The sequence below is a fragment of the Fukomys damarensis genome, unplaced genomic scaffold, assembly GCF_012274545.1.
Source record: "Fukomys damarensis isolate Sample0158 unplaced genomic scaffold, DMR_v1.0_HiC HiC_scaffold_38, whole genome shotgun sequence".
In the NCBI taxonomy this organism is placed as follows: Eukaryota; Metazoa; Chordata; class Mammalia; order Rodentia; family Bathyergidae; genus Fukomys; species Fukomys damarensis.
The window spans coordinates 11,684,398-11,693,703 of record NW_022900950.1 but is presented as its reverse complement, the minus strand read 5'-3'; the positions used below and the strand labels follow the sequence as shown (position 1 = coordinate 11,693,703).

The 9,306-nt window shown below is 39.4% G+C and overlaps 1 long non-coding RNA gene across 1 annotated transcript; it reads left to right on the top strand.

Moving 5' to 3' along the window:
* Positions 1 to 1,163: 1,163 nt before the first annotated feature.
* On the top strand, positions 1,164 to 8,999 carry LOC104872525. Its single transcript, XR_783208.2, has 3 exons — positions 1,164 to 1,302; positions 4,406 to 4,545; positions 8,960 to 8,999. It is a non-coding gene; the product is annotated as an uncharacterized LOC104872525 (long non-coding RNA).
* Positions 9,000 to 9,306: the final 307 nt, after the last annotated feature.

Genomic DNA, 9,306 nt, shown 5'->3' with positions numbered 1-9,306 from the left:
ACCTGCAAGGCCCCACATAACTCAGCACTGAACTTTTGTAATTGAAAAGATTTTAGGATAAAATGTTCACATTTCTACTTTCCCCCTGGGGAAAAATGTCACACAGAAAGACTCCAGTTAATTGTCTATACTACTGACTTATTGTTCCAAATGGCTAAGTTGAAAGATATAAAATATCATTATACCTCAAGTTTAGGGCTCTGTAATGATAGAATAAGCCATGTGGGCTTGTTTTCTATTTAAAAGATGCTGGAGAAAAACAAAATAGCACGGTGATACTATAAAATTCTAAAATGTCACCTGGCACGCAGTTGGTGCTCAGTAATTATGTGAATCAAAGGGAATGTGGACTCTGTTACTGGACCCTGTAACTGGGACATTTCAGTGCAGTTCAGTTATGTTTCAGTTTTCTTCAGCAGAGATTTACTACCAATTATTTGCAAGGCACTGGGATAGGAGCTGCTGAGAATAAGAAGATAAGAGCAATTGTTATTGTTGGTGGTGGAGATCACTGTTAACATGAAGACCTGTAAAGAAAAATAATATTTATAAAACAGGTGATATTACTTTCACAAGAGAGCTACTTTAAAAGTACACAGATGTATGACTATTACTTCCAAAGTACAGGTTGTACAGACAACCGAGCGGTAGGATTCACTGGTAGTGCTGATTCACTTAACACAATGAAGGTCCTATAAAGTACGGTGTATATTTGTAGCTCAGAATAAGTGCAAAATAGTTTTACTGAACCTTCTTCTATTAAAGACATTGCATCTAGTCTAATGGGGTGAACAGAGCTATTTTTGCCCCAACTGACCCGTGTTCTGATCCTACTTGCACTAATTGTTAGCTTTGTGAAAACTGGTAAATCTCTCTGATTCTCAATTCTTTTATCTCTAAAGTAGAAATAATACTCCTATTAATATACTAATTTGCAGGCATGTTGTGAGGATTAAGAGAGATAATACACATAATATCCTTAGTACAGGATCTGGCATAGGAGACCCTCCACGAAGATCTTTCTGGCTTTCTGTCACTGAGTAAGCTTACGCAGGTCAATCTATTTTTGCCTGATACTTTCACCTTCACCACTCTGTGGAAAAGGGTAGTAATCCCTTCCTTGGTGGTTTGCTTTTTAATAGAATTGAAGAAGTAAGAAAAGAAAATTAAGGGTGTACATCTGATGCATGTTTCCCAAGATGGAGGGAATCTGGTGCATTAAATGGTCTGTGTTTCCAAGACACCATGGACATTCAGAGGATTATTTCAAGCCTCTTTAACACATGTGAACCTCATTTACTGGTAAGTTAGAATTGAAAGTAGCCAGCTTGTAATTATGAATGTTTGACTAATAAATATTTTAAGAACATATCTTAAATCTCTCATTTTCTTCAATACTTGGAGTTTTTTGTTGTTGTTGTTAAAATTGAGTAGATTATAACTATAGCCAGATGTGGTGGGGGCCTACATATCTTAGCATCTCCCTAACCCCTCAGAGTTTGAGGTTCTATCAGAGGTTAAGTTAATTATAGTGTGTACATTTTCTTCTTAAACTCCGGAGTTTCTAGTTTCTCTATCTTTTCTGAAGGGTTTCTAGAAGCACAGATTTTCCCTTTGTCTGCAATATTTTCTTCATGCCTTAAATCTCCTTGCTCAATAAATATTTGCTCATGTGCTAAAAAGTCCAGAAAAGTCTTTATCAAATAAAATCCCCTACTTGTAAAAGTTCAATCTTAATTTTGGTTACTAAAGTATTACTAATTATGGAAATACTGGTGTTAACTCTCTGGGTGTGTCAGAAAGACACCAAATGTTATACTTGGAACAGTCACAGCAATAAAGATCTTAAAAACCTGACAATTACCCAAGTGATGATACTTAAGTATAATATTTTCCTATGTTAAATATGGACATACTTGTTTTCATTCCTTCATTTCTTCATTCGTTCCTTCGTCCCTTCCTTCCTTTCTTTATTTCTTTCTCTCATAAGTCATCTCATGAAAGGGAGAAAATAGACTTTCACAGTGGTTGATTTTTCAAGGTTCACTGCATTGTTTGCTCTCAGTATTTTCCTCTATATTATTCACTTCTGATAGCTATATCTCATATTGGAATAGAATCACAAACAAGTACAAAGTATATGGAATCCATCTTATTTTTAAGCCATCCTCTCTTTTCAGAGGTGCACTATAAATGGATATTCTTCACTTCATGATCTAACACATACTTAATGAGTATTTGTGATATGCCAATACTGGGCTAGTTGTGAGGAATACAGTGATGCATGATAGAGACGTACAGGTGCAACTCATGGCTGTGAAGCCAAAGTTTCCTGTGTCCAGTGCAATTCATACCCAGTCAGTGTGTTTGCCCAGGTACATTTGCCTTCTTAGAAGAGTACTGATTAGGAGACCTGCTGGTTAAATAGATCCCAGTTTGCATTTCCCTAAAACATCAACAATGAGGAAGATATTTATAATTCTTGAGGTTCCAGCATGGATTAACAGAGGAATTATTTTATTCATTCACATCTGAAATATTTTAAGCCATTTATACTCCTCTGGGTACAAAGTCATTTACACTTCTCAGTTGTTAGAAGGACTGACCAGGCTGATGACAACTGCTCCATGCCCCCAGAGAGGGGCATTAAGAGCCACACTTGAGTCAGGAGAGTCTGGGAAGTTGGTGGAATCTGTTGTCTTCCAGGCATTTTTAATAAATGATAAAAATAACCTTTTCGATATTTAAATCATTTTGCTGCCAAGGGCATTTAATCAGGCCCATTGCCAAATGCTAATTAATGATGCAAGTGGAGGATTTTATTTAAATTTGTTATACTAATATGTTGAAATAGAAATAGAAAATGCCAGTTGAGAGGAGCTTGTCTAAGGGTGGGATGTGTAAGGTGAATGAACAAACATCAAACTTTAAAACAATAGGCCTGCTGTGATACAGAGGTAATTGAAATAGAAACCTTGCAAAGAAGATAATTTATATGTAAAGATCTTTTTATAATTTTTGTTGTTTATTTTTTTGAGGGAGGGTCTCCCTTTGTAGTTTAGGCTGGACCTGAACTCATGATGTAGCCCAGGTTGGCCTCAAACTCACGGCAATGTTCCTGCCTCAGCCTCCCTGACTTCTGGAATTATAGGAGAAAGTCACCATGCCCAGCTCCTTTTTGCAAAATATTAAAGCACTCAAGCAACTGGAAACTCTATAAAATAATGAAGGTTATGTTAGGTTATCACATATTAAATAGAATGAATTTGACTTGGTAGTGAGACAAGTTTCTGCTAGCTGTGTGGTATAAAGCAAGCCCCTTTTGTCATGAATACAGATATGAGTTGCTTAATGACAGAGATACATTCTGAGAAAAATGTCATTAGGTGATTTTGTTGTTTAGTGAACATCATAGAGTATTTTTATACAAATCTAGATGGTGGAGACCAATTATTTGACACAGCATTGGATGCAATCAAAGCACAGTTACACATAAGATATCTCAGGGCCTAGTGTGGTGGCACATGCCAGTAGTCATAGCACCCTGGGATGCTGAGGCAGGAAGATTGCAAATTGGAACCCAGCCTGCGCCATTTAGCAAGACCATGTCTCAAAATAAAAATAACAAAGGGCTGAGGATGTAGCTCAATGCAAGGGCCCTGGGTTCAATCCCCAGCACCAGGAAAAAAAAAAAAAGAAAGAAAAAAAAAGTCTGAGACTCATACGGTTTTTTCCCCTCATTGAGTTTATTGGTACATTTTAGGTATACAGTACAGTTAAATTCATCATTGGGAACTTGTACCTTTATATGACAGATTTTGGTTCTCATTTTTCCCCACACCTTGCCCTTCCTTCAACCCCTCCTCCCTAGGCTATTTACAAAAACTTTATTTCCATTTTTTCATTTTCTTATATTGTTTTCTTTTCCCTTATTTCCTTTCCCCTACCCTTCCACTTCCCCTACACCTTTAGCCCTTTTCTTCCTATTACACATGGTCAATTATACCATTAAGATCTCATTTGCAATATTTCTCTGGTGTGAAAAACTTAACATACTGTTTTATAGTAAACATTTTTTAATAAGTAGAAAGACTACAGTCTAAAATAATGTTAAAAGCATGGTATAATAGATACCTGAACCAGCAACATAGTTATTTCTTATCATTACCAACTATTATTTATTGTACATAACTCATATGCTATACCTTTGTGTGGCTGGTGGTGCAGTAGGTCGGTCTCCACGATTGTCACCTCAAACATGGGGTAATACGCTGCTCTGCAGCAGGTACATCGGTGACACCTGGCAATAGGAATCTGTCAGCACCATAAAAAGCTTCTGAGATCCTTCTTCCTCATTGATTGAAGCATTATTATGAGGCACATGACTGTTATTTGTTTATTCCAGGTGGTGTCAGTCCTGAGTTTATTTCCTAGCAGCGGCTAACCCTAACACTACTGATTTGCAAAGAAAATTCATCGTAAGGACACCTATAATTAATTAGATTAATAACATTCAGTGGAGCAATGATATACTGCTAAATCCAGGTATGTCTGGGATATTTAAGGCTTTTTTTTTTTGTACTGGGGATTGAACTCAGGACCTTGCACTTGCGAGGCAGAGTATTTATGCAACATAATTTCCCCTCGTTTTCCTGACAGCTTTCCTGTGAATTGAAATCAGTTTGTTAGCTCAGGGCAGGTGATCTGCCTAAAGGTAAGGAGGGAGAAGGGGTGGGGCAGGCACACACTCATTCTTACTGGATTTGAGCAAAATGGGAAGGTTGTTTTTTCTCATGTTTGTGAAAAAATTGAACCTGAGGACTTCTCCACTATAGTCCAGCCACTAATTTAATGAAATTAGTAATTATGGTTAGAGAAGCAAGCTCTCTGAGTCAAGTTGTTGTTTATAGTGATTGGTTGGATGGGACCCGCACAGTGAGTGGAACCTGTAGGTGGATGACACATTGAGCAAGACTGTATGATTTAAACTTCTCCCTTCTGATTGCTTTGAGATCTCCCAATTCAGGGTCAGTGTTAAATTCTCTTCCTCTGGGTCATTCCTCTGTCATCTTAGAAACATCTTGTTGCAGTCCACCTAGAATTGATGATTCACATTGCCGAGGAAAGACAAGGAATAAATTTAGAAAGCAGGGTTCAGTTGCCTGAATCATGGGACCTTTATGGTATGTCTTGTTTTGTAGTTGTACATGCAGGGAAGGCAGAGATGATGCCTGTGCATTTCCTGCTTCTTTGCCCAATGGCTACCTTAGGAAAGTTACGCGGTAAATATTTGCTCCCGAGAGAGCAGATGAGCACAGTGGGTGGCACTAGTGGCCAGTATCATCAAAAAGACAGTGACCCCAGTGTGTCATTGTCTCTGTGGAGCAAATTTCCCTGTTCCTCATACTTCACTGTGGCTCTAATTCTGGAAGAGAACTTCACTGCATCTCACTGAGTGAAACATTAACTTTGCCATGCATCCAAATGGTATAAACATCTGGGTGTGCTCAAGATAGACACACTCAAATCCACATTACCAAATGACTATAAAATGCCTGACAAGGCTTTTCAGTTTCCTCTCACTTACAGAAGATCTCAGTCAATGTGAGGGTTCTTGTAAGTGCCAGGTGATATAACTTTCTTGGCATCATAAAGGAATTGAATTTTTAGTTGCTTTCCTTAAGACTTCACATCTTCTACCTGGAACCATAGGGATGAAATAGATCTCATTCCTTTACAGGGGAGGACAGTGGGGCTTAGAGAGCTTAAAGGACTTGCTCAAGGTCACTCAGCTTGCTATTGGCAGAGTGACCCAGGTCTCTGCACTCTGGCCACCCCCTCCTGAATTCAATGTAATACACAGATGGCGGCACCAACTGACCATCAGTTACAGACTGAACTCAAAATTTTTGCAGTTTTGTAGTAAGCTCTATATATCATCTTAAGCTATTTTGATCTTCATATATCAAGCCTTGGGAGCCTCTGTCATCTAGGCTATTTCACAGATGAGGAGACTGTATGATATATAAGTTAAAATAGTTTGCTTGGGGTTAGGTGACAACTAAGCCCATGTAGAAATGATAGTTACCACCACTGGAACTTATGTTTTGACATTTAGTTCTGGCAAAGAAAAAGCATTTATTTTTCTCTGCTCTTGCTTGGCTGGCTTCCCTTGGGAGCAATAACAGACATTTATAATGAAAACTGTGACTGTGAATACTCATCCATCTGTGGGTGCAGAACAAGGCGTGGTGAAATCAGTAACCCAGAGTTCTCGGTTCTGACCCTTCCTGCTTCCTCAGGGCATTGAGCCCTGATGCCAAGACTGTGCCAGGTGTGTCAGGAGGTCATAAGCGATGCCTAGCATGGGCTGATAGTTGAATTTTCATCTTTAGAAATTAAGCAACATTAGACTTCTCCTTGCTTTCTGCAGTGACCTGATTCTCAGCCCTAAAATCTACTCTGGAGCCTTTCCAGTAACATTTGTAAGAGTGACAGCTTTGGGGCCACTGATCCTTATACCAGGTTCCATCGCTTGATTCTTCCAGTGTTGCCCATCTTTAGATTTCCGAGTGGCCTTGGGTTCTGCCCAGAAATGGAAAGTGGCTCTATTTCTTTGCTCCTCTTTGTCACGTGGACCCTAAAGCATCACCACTTGGGCATTAGGGCTCAGACAGTCTCTTTAGAAAACAGCTCTTTCCAATTCTGCCCCAATTCTTCCCTGTCTTGTAAACAATATAAATTCAAGTGTCAGGGAAGGGATGTGTCTGTGCCAATTAGGACTGCTAGAATGAAGTACCACAGATTGGGTGGATTAAACAACAAACATGTACTTTTCACAATGCTGCCACTTCAAGTTCAAGTTCAGTGTGGCAGCATGGTCTGGTTTTGTTGAGGACCCCTCTAGAGTGCAGACAGTTGACTTCTTGCATGCTCACGTGGCAGGAAGAGAGTGCACTTGCTGTCTGGCCCCCTTGTATAAGGGCACTAAGCCTGTTCATGGGGGTCCACCCTCATGACATAATTAATTCCCAGCAACCCTCCTCTCATACCATGAGGTTAGGATTCAACAGAGGGATTTCAAGAGACACAAACATTTAGTCCATGATGCCTATCTACTGCGTTTCTCCCTCTTGTTTCCTAAGTTTCTCTCATACTTTTCTAAGATAAAAAATTAACATCCCCAAACTAACATCTCCCTTTGTAAAATATCAAAAGAACTTTGTGTCTCAGCTCAAGTAGACGTTGGTGGGAAGGGTCCCAGGTCCTATTCCTCAGTTGAATGGGCAACACACAAACATGGGACCCCGTGCTCTGAGTGTTTTCACATCCATACTCTGTGCTGCACATTTGGGCATGCATTATCACATTTAATTCTCAGCAATAGTTGAAAAGCTAATGCTATTACTCCAAATTTAAAGACGAGAGAAGCTCACAGAGGTTAAGAAACTTGCTGAAGGTTAAGGAACTTGCTTGAGTCAGCAGGTCAGTAGAAAATCTTGGATTCAGGCAGGGACTGGCTGACTCCTGGGCAGAGGGACGTTCATGAGGCGTGACACATTGGTGCTGTGTGATAGCCCAGCACAATGCTGCCGCAATAACATCAGTTACATTTGTCAGCTGGCCTCTGCCTACCTGTTGAAATCAGTACCACACAGAGGGAGAGCAGCAGTGTGATGCTATATGGAATATACCAAATCAGAGCATATTAGATGAATCCTTTTCCCCCTAGGTCACTGCATAAGGCTCACATAAAGTACTTACTGAAAAAACAAAACTCTGGCCCAGCCCTATTGGTTATGTTCACCCTGGGCCCCAGGTGATTCAAACCACAGGTGGCCAGGGGCACGCAGGTGAATGAGGTCTGTCACCTGGGGGTATACAGGCTCTGTTCACAAAACTGTGATGGAATTATTACACCATACTTGACTGCAGTCTGGGTTCCCCTTAATCTCGTTCATCTAGGGCAAAGGTCACATGGATTGTTAGCATCTGTGTTCAGGAGCATGCTTGCATTTCCTGAGGTCCTCAGACCATCTGTCTCAGAAGAGGACATTAAGAAAAAGTCATAGGGACTCTGGAACCTTCATGGATCTACTGATTTGTGGGCTTTATGCTCAGGAACTTGCATTTTTAACATGCCTTTGACTATTATGCACAATTAGCACTACACACACACACACACACACACACCCCAAGAAAAGATTCAGAAATAGTTCTTTCTATTGTGCTTCTGAAATTAGTCTGTTTGAATGGTAAATAAATGTTAAAAAATGACCAAAAGGCATCTCCAGGCATTGTTTCATTTACATTTCTCAGCTTGGCTCTGCCTACCTGCTCAGATCGATGCCACCAAGAGGATGGCAATGATAATGATATGAGAAATGCCCCAAATCGGAGCATATTAGATTAATGCCTTTCCCCTCAGGCCAATGAAATGTACATTTCCTAGTTGTTTCCCTCTATAGGCTTTCAAAGGAGGTAGTGGGACTGAGGTCCTAGGAGATTGCAATTGATTGAAACCGTAAGAACATTGGAGCATAAGGGCTAGAATTAATTAGCATGCTTAAAACAGCAGCACAAGGCCCTTGAATTTTTGGAACATATGAATGGTAACTGTTGATTTCTCAACCCAAAGCAGAACATCTGTTCTTTTGCAGAGAGTCTAGTGAAGACTGAGACGCAGAGTCAGGTGGGGGTAGAGCTGCTAGGGAATGCAGTGCATATCATAGCTATCCATTTGGATTTATTATTAGACAGCACCCAGTGTAACTGCTTTCTTGAGAATTTTTAGATGTCTAACACATGCCCTGTATATCGTGCCTAATGCTCTGTAATGTTATTCCAATCAGAAATACAAATGAAAAGCATCCATAAAATGTAAGAAACTGTATTCTGAAAATTCCCACTAAGTCATAGCCTTTGTTCTCTTTCCTGGGTGTATGTTTGGATAATAAAGAATGAAGATGAAGCAGAGGAAATGAACCAATCTAGACTGACTTGTTTCTTAGAAAGTAAGTATCTAAAATAACCAATAAGATAAAGGCAAAGTTAAAACTTAAAAAAATGAACAGAATTATTAGGCATAGATACTCATCTAATATATAATCACACATAAAGTATTATAATTTTTATTATTCATTCATTTTAATATTAATTCAAGGAGTCTGAGAGACATTGGATGTCATCCCAGCATTGTCAAGTTCTTATTCCGTGTTCTTTGGAAAATTGTTCAAATTTGTATGTGAAGAGAATTTGGGTAAGACAGAGATAATAATTCCTTCTTCATGGGGCTCTTGTAAGGAT